The sequence below is a fragment of the Oncorhynchus gorbuscha genome, linkage group LG09, assembly GCF_021184085.1.
Source record: "Oncorhynchus gorbuscha isolate QuinsamMale2020 ecotype Even-year linkage group LG09, OgorEven_v1.0, whole genome shotgun sequence".
Taxonomy (NCBI): domain Eukaryota; kingdom Metazoa; phylum Chordata; class Actinopteri; order Salmoniformes; family Salmonidae; genus Oncorhynchus; species Oncorhynchus gorbuscha.
The window spans coordinates 75,798,477-75,805,880 of record NC_060181.1 but is presented as its reverse complement, the minus strand read 5'-3'; the positions used below and the strand labels follow the sequence as shown (position 1 = coordinate 75,805,880).

At 40.6% G+C, this 7,404-nt stretch overlaps 1 pseudogene; it reads right to left on the bottom strand.

Annotated features, from left to right (window-relative positions):
• LOC124044439 overlaps positions 1-6,232 on the bottom strand; it is a 29,674-nt pseudogene extending 23,442 nt beyond the window's left edge.
• Between the last annotated feature and the right edge of the window lie 1,172 nt (positions 6,233-7,404).

Sequence of the window (7,404 nt, the reverse complement as noted above, 5' to 3'; positions counted from 1 at the left end):
GACCTGATCGTTTGTGTCCTTTCCCCTGGCCATCCAGACCAGGGGAGCATGGTCCGTGACCAGGGTGAAGTGGATACCTAACAGGTAATACTTGATTGTCTTTAGCGCCCACTTCACCGCTAGACACTCTTTCTCAACAATAGAGTACTTTTTTCTCTAGGTATCAGCTTTGGCTGATGTACATGATAAGGTGCTCCTCCCCATTGTGTATCTGGGACTGAACGGCCCCTAGTCCCGTATCACATGCATCCGTCACATGCCATAACAATTTTTGTTGACAAAATTCTGCATTCTCTAATTAATCTTCATACAAAAACGCCTTTCTTGGTGGGCGAGAAAACGCCACCTGCTGGAGGGAGACAGTTGAACAATAGGAACAACGGTTTCCACTAGTTACCACAGCCACAAAATCAAAATGGCCTATATCAAATCCAATTTTATTGGCCACATACACATGGTTAGCAGATATTTATGCGAGTGTAGTGAAATGATTGTGCTTTTAGTTCCGACAGTGCAGTAATATCTAACAAGTAATCTAACAATTCCCCAACAACTACCTAATACACACAAATCTAAAGGGGTGAATGGGAATATGTACATATAAATATATGGATGAGTGATGGCCGAAAGGGGTAGGCAAGGTGCAATAGATGGTATAAAATACAGTATATCCATGTGATATGAGTAATGTAAGATATGTCAACATAAAAGTGACATTTTCTACTCCTGGGGTGCTGACCTGTTGCACATTATTATTATTTGACCCTGCTGGTCATCTATGAACATTTGAACATCTTGGCCATGTTCTGTTATAATCTCCACCCGGCACAGCCAGAAGAGGACTGGCACCCCTCATAGCCTGATTCATCTCTAGGTTTCTTCCTAGGTTCTGGCCTTTCTAGGGAGTTGTTCCTAGTCACTGTGCTTCTACACCTGCATTGCTTGCTGTTTGGAGTTTTAGGCTGGTTTTCTGTACAGCACTTTGTAACATCAGCTGATGTAAGAAGGGCTTTATAAATACATTTGATTGATTGATTATTTAAAATGGCATTGTTTTAAAGTGACTAGTGATCCATTTATTAAAGTGGCCAGTGATTGGGTCTCATTGTAGGCAGCAGCCTCTCTGCGTTAGTGATTGCTGTTTAGCAGTCTAATGGCCTTGAGATAGAAGCTAATGGCCTTGAGATAGAAGCTGGTGAAAGAGAGGCGGACCAAAAATGCAGCATGGTTATTTTTGTACATCTTTAATAAAGATGAAAATAAAACAATCTACAAAAAACCAAGAACCGTTGGTGGAAGAAGAAGAAGAAAGAAGAAAAAAACCCACCAGTCCTATCTGGTGCCACAAAGACAGGAACAATCACCCACAAATCCCAACACAAAACAGGCTACCTAAATATGGTTCCCAATCAGAGACAATGACTAACACCTGCCTCTGATTGAGAACCATATCAGGCCAAACATAGAAATAGACAAACCAGACACACAACATAGAATGCCCACCCAGCTCACGTCCAACACTAAAACAAGGAAAACACACACGAACGATGGTCAGAACGTGACATCAACGCCAACCTCAGCAAGGAGATCTCCTGGAATGAGATGTACTCTCTCATTCTGGGGGTAAGACATAATTTCAACATCACAGATATATATATATATATATACATCACAAATGCCCATGATAAAATGCACTGTGAATTGTGTTATACTACTGAATGAAACTGAGGAGATGCACTCAGACTAGCCTTTGTGATTTAATTGACTTTTAACTACATTATTTTAGTTGGCAAAATTGGAATGTAATACACTATAACCTATTGTTTGTGTATGATCTTTATTCATTGTTCACTTGTTTTTCAACAATGTCAGGTACAGGCAGGGATGACTAGGGTCTCCAGCAAGGAACACACAGGGACTAGGAAAGAATTTGAAGATCACAGATTTAAATTCCCACTGTGCCCATGATAAAGTTATCTACATTTCTTTAGTTGGCTGCTTTGAGCAAAACTTGTAATATAACCAGTGGCGATTTTAGCATGTAAATCTTAGTGGGGCAAAACCCCAAAAATGTGGGATGCACGCCAGCAAAGCAACAACACAACACTAAAAACACATGAATTGCACTATATGGTAACAACTGCCACAAACTGTTAGGGCCTACATAAAGCTGTCCCAACAGCAGAGTCCACAACAACAGTCCAACACCGCTACAGTTCATTCAGCCTCATTTACTGCCCTTTCAAAAAACATAGCAGATATGACTGCCTTGCTTAAACTGTGGTTTCTACTGACAATTGAGATGTAAACACAAACTATGGCATAAAGGGCGACAAGCGGATAAGAGGCCATCTATAATTTAGAATCAAGACATCAATGAGCGAGAGATCAGCGGAGGTAGTCAATATAATCTGTTCAGCACTTTTGAAAATGTACAGCGACAGAATTCAGAACATGGTCCGTTCTTACATATAAACAGACAATGAAAAAAGATCTAACAATATTTGATGATTACATTTCTCTAAAACAGGTTATAGGCAAACAGTACACACCGGCCACTAACGATGTGTTCACAATACCACCTTGGTGAAAATAGACCAAATTATTTGTAGGGACCCGGTTACGAACCCGGTCTCTGGGTGAGAAACAGTCACTTAACCAACTGAGCCACGAATAGTCGGCAGAACCCGGAAGATGAGGCAGGCACAGCAGTACTTGAGACAGTGTATTTAATTAAGTAAAAATGTGAAGTCCTTCAGGAAAAGGTAAATCCACAAGGTGGTAGGTATAGCATAACAAGCCTCAAAAGATACTCAAAAATAAATAAACAAGAACAAAAAAAACAGAATTCCACAAGAGAGTCCACCGGGATCAACAAGAGTACACAGAATACTAGGGCTGGGTGCTAACATACAAACACAGAGCAAATAACTGGAGGAAAACTAAGGGTTTAAATACAATCAGGGGAAACGAGGCACAGGTGCAAATAATAATGGGGGATCAAGGGAAAACAAAAGGTCAAAAAGCACAATGGGGGCATCTAGTGACCAAAAACCGGAACAACCCTGGCCAAATCCTGACATTATTAGGGTGAGGCACATGGACTACTAACAGCTTACTACACAACAGAGGTCGACCGATTATGATTTTTCAACACCGATACCGATCATCGGAGGACCAAAAAGCAGATATCGATTAATCGGCTGGTGTGTATATGTATGTGTATATGTATGTATATATATGTGTATATGTATATGTAATGACAATTACAACAATACTGAATGGACAATGAACACTTATTTTAACTTACTATAATACATCAATTCTATTTAGTCTCAAATAAATAATGAAACATGCTCAATTTGGTTTAAACAATGCAAAAACACAGTATTGAGAAGAAAGTAAAAGTGCAATATGTGCCATGTAAAAAAGCTAACGTTTAAATTCCTTGCTCAGAACATATGAAAGCTGGTGGTTCAATATTCCCAGTTCTTCAATATTCCTACTTAAGAAGTTTTAGGTTGTAGTTATTATATGAATTATGATGCGTCAACTATTTCTCTCTATACCATTTGTATTTCATAAACTTGACTACTGGATGTTCTAATAGGCATTTCAGTATTGCCAGCCTAATCTCAGGAGTTGATAGGCTTGAAGTCATAAAATAGCGCTGTGCCTCAAGCATTGCGAAGAGCTGCTGAAACCCAGTTAAGTTTGAATGAATGCTTACGAGCCTGCTGCTGCCTACCACCGCTCAGTCAGACTGCTCTATCAAATATCAAATCATAGACTTAATTATAATATAATAAAACACAGAACTACAAGTCTTTGGTCATTAATACGGTCGAATATGGAAACTATCATTTCGAAAACAAAATGTTTATTCTTTCAGTGAAATACGGAACTGTTTCTGTAATCGGCATCCAAAATTCTGATTACCGATTGTTATGAAAAACTTGAAATCGGCCCTAATTAAATCGGTCATGACGATTAAATCGGTCAACCTCTACTACACAACATACACTTAGATATGTATACTGTTAAAGTAATACTATCTGGCATCCTATATAATGTATGAAGCAGCATAAGACATTTTGGACTCACGCTGTGATGTGCTTGAACAGGAAAGTGGTATGCGGTTCTTAATAATATAATAATAATAATAAATAATAATAAATAATAATATTCGTGGGCAAATTTTGTCATCAAAGAGAAAGATGTCGTGGATTTACAATACAGGTTTGAATGACCATTCAAAATGTATTTTCCCAGTAGTAGCTTGTTTTTCTCAGAGTCTCGTTGTCTTGAACTCGCAGTTAGCCACTGATTCCTTCCCAAACCACTCATTGTTGAATTTGTATGACTGGAACTTGTTGTGTCATGTTTATGTGCAATGGCCAATGAGAATCAAGACGTTTTATTTCTAATTTCTTCCTATGACAAGGATTGAAAAGGATTTGATTATCGACTTGATTCATATTACGACTGCTAGCTTCCTAGCTAAGATTTTTTAAGTATGATGTTGACATGGTGGTTTCTTTGTAACACTTGCAGTTAGCCACTGATTCCTTCCAGACGACTCATCGTTGAATTTGCGATTTCCAACTTGTTGTGTAATCTTATGTACAATGGACGATGTCCACCGACACGCTTTATCTATAATTTCTCTTCATTATTTCTCTTCATATGACAAGGATTAAAAATGATTGTGGACTTGATGACAACTGATGATGACTGCTAACTAAGACTTTGAAAGTAAGATGTTGACATGAGTCCAATCAAAAGCTACTGTAGAAAGAATGACATCAAATCACATTATATCTGTGGCCAATGATCTTGATCCCTTGGATGGGCACTTCTAATATAATTCTATGGCAGCACACAAGGGGCCACGCTTTTTTAGCTCTAACCTTATAATTGGGGATGATGTACTGTCCCATGAGTGACAGAACATGTAAATACACACGCACAGGAGGCAAAGAGCACTACCCTGCCTACGGAAAACCATGCAGAGCTTGGTGGAACTAATAATCACTTTGCAAAAGTGTGTCTCAAAGGCAAAAAGAAGGGTGAGTGAGGGCAAGATTCACTGTGTTGATGATGTCACTCAATGTTCAGAGCAGAACTGATGAACGTGGCATTTACATGCATGAATCCATTGGGGCTGTACACTCGAGGGAAGAAATGGTTTGTGAAAACTACGATTACAACAATGTCAACTGGATTCCGGTGCTACATGCAACGTAATGAGCTAAAAGACAAAATCGATATGGCACCTGACACATCTATTGCCCAGCGATACTAGACTAAAGCTGTACCTCAGAGAGCTAATGAGCTCTATGGGCATCTTTGAGAACAAATGTGTAATCTCGGGATGCAAACACAAGCTGGAGTTTGAGATTGTGGAAACAAGTCAACATGCTTCCTCTCCAGGCTCTACATGCGAAAGCCTGGGGGACTGATGCAGTTCACCGTACCAAAATGACCTGCACATTATGGAGCATGTCCAGCATGGACCCCTCTCCAAAGAACAACTACTCAGCAGATATGACAATGTTTCCAACAGGCCCGTTGAATCAGTGCCTGGGAGATACACGTTGAATTGGATGAGAGTGTCATTCCAGTCCAGTGTGCTCTTTCGCAATGTGCCCATTGCAATGAAAGTGGCTGTGAAGGCCCAGCTGGACAAGCATGAGGCCGATGGCCACATGACATCTGTGACTGAACCAACAGCCATATGGTCATAGTGAAAAAAAAAAAACAGAGTAGCTGAGGGTCTTCATCGACCCAAAGCTTCTGAACCAAGCAACCGAAACGATCCCACTATATCATGCCGTACACTAGGAGAATGTCCTCTACAAGCTTCCCAAGGCCAGGATTTCACCTTGCTAGATGCCCGAGATGCATTCTTTCAATGTGCTGTTGACTAAGAAAGCTACTTCATGACTACCTCTGACCCCTCTGGGGTCGGAAACTCTGGCTCAAGCTCCCGTTTGGTGTCTCAGTGGCGCCTGAGGTATACCAACGTAAGCAGCACGAGTTACTGGCTGGGCTCAAGGGCATTGAACCCATCGCCGATGATGTCCTGATCGTAGGCTGTGGTGACACAGATGAAGAAGCAGAACGCGACCATGATGTGAAGCTCCTGGCACTGATGGAGCGCTGCTGAGCGGTTAAGCTTCATCTTGGCCTGATGAGGCTGCAGTTCAAGGTGAAAGGCGTCCAATTCCATGGCCACATTCTCTCGGCCAAAGGCCTGAAGCGGACCAGACAAAGTCAGAGCGACCACGACATGCCAAACCCGTCTGATGCAAAGGAGTACAGTGTCTCATCAGATTTGCAAACTATCTTGCAAAGTTCATGCCACACTCCTCTATGCAGGTTGCTGGACAAAGACACATCATGGCACTGGCTACCCAAACATGAGGCCGCAGTAAAGGAGAGTGAAATCTCTGGCTTTATCTATGCCAGTGTTGCGCTACTACGAAGTCACGAATCCTGTCACAACCCAGAGTGACGTTATGTTTGCACTTTCTATCGAAAGGATGATTTTACGGAGTCTAGTTGATAGGTAATCGACTAGCCGGACTGTTCCCCGGAGTCTGCGTGTAGGAATTTGTACAATGCTTGAACAAGGCTATTGAACTTGACATTGGTGTCTGTCTTTATTCATTTATCCAACATATCATACTGAAACAGTAAGGTCCCTTGCTTGCACCACAGGGACACTTGACCTTCACCACTGCTATGACCATCTAGTGAGGCTCCCAGGATCCCAGACTCAGTGACCCAAAGCCATGACTCCAGCACATCCATCCCTGTAGACATGTTGAATGCCTTGATGCCCTCCTTTTCGTTATATGTGCTCCACTTTATAGACAACACCGCATCCAACGACTGAACACCTTGAAATGCATTTGTTGTGAGAAATGTGCTATATAAATATGTTTGATTTGATTGATGACATTACAGCTGTAGAATATGAGGACAAGTACAGTTTTGCAATACACCTTTAAGTAAGAACTTGGGACTTTATGACATATCAATCATATATTGGGAAGGATCCCATAAATCAAGACTGTGTGAATGCATGTACCACTCCAAATAAATAAATACTGTGCCTTTGAAGATTTGTCTCTGGTTATAAAACTATAATACAGGCTGAATGTCTAAACAAAGTCTATGTCGAATGTCAATAGGTTTTTAGATTTTATTCTAAAACTGAATTATCACTCATCATATTCTGGTATCCGGGATAAATCTGGTTAATGATTATACCACTGATTAATTGGCTCTTTCCTTATAGAATGTTGATAGCTGTATAGAAGACATTGTATTGCTAAGATGCTCAAACTTAACTTAATAGCTACACTCACTGACACAGGATAAACTGTATCTATCATG